Below are 399 nucleotides of genomic sequence, written 5' to 3' on the forward strand. Positions count from 1 at the left end.
ATTCAAAAGGAGTCATGTACCACAATATTAATTGCAGCACTATTTACAATAGCCAGGACATGGAAGAAACCTAAGTGTCCATCATCAAATGAATGGATAAAGAAGATGTGCACATATATACAATGGAATATTACTCTGCCATAAAAAGAAACAAAATTGAGTTATTTGTCGCGAGGTGGATGGGCCTAGAGACTGTCATACCGAGTGAAGTAAGTCAGAAAGAGAAAAACAAATACCATATGTAACACATATATATGGAATCTAACCAAAAAAAGAAAAAAAAAGGTTCTGAAGAACCTAGAGGCAGGAGAGGAATAAAGATGCAGACATAGAGAATGGACTTGAGGACACAGGGAGGGGGAAAGGTAAGCTGAGATGAAGTGCGAAAATTGCATGGAC

Source organism: Physeter macrocephalus, chromosome 21, assembly GCF_002837175.3.
Source record: "Physeter macrocephalus isolate SW-GA chromosome 21, ASM283717v5, whole genome shotgun sequence".
In the NCBI taxonomy this organism is placed as follows: Eukaryota; Metazoa; Chordata; class Mammalia; order Artiodactyla; family Physeteridae; genus Physeter; species Physeter macrocephalus.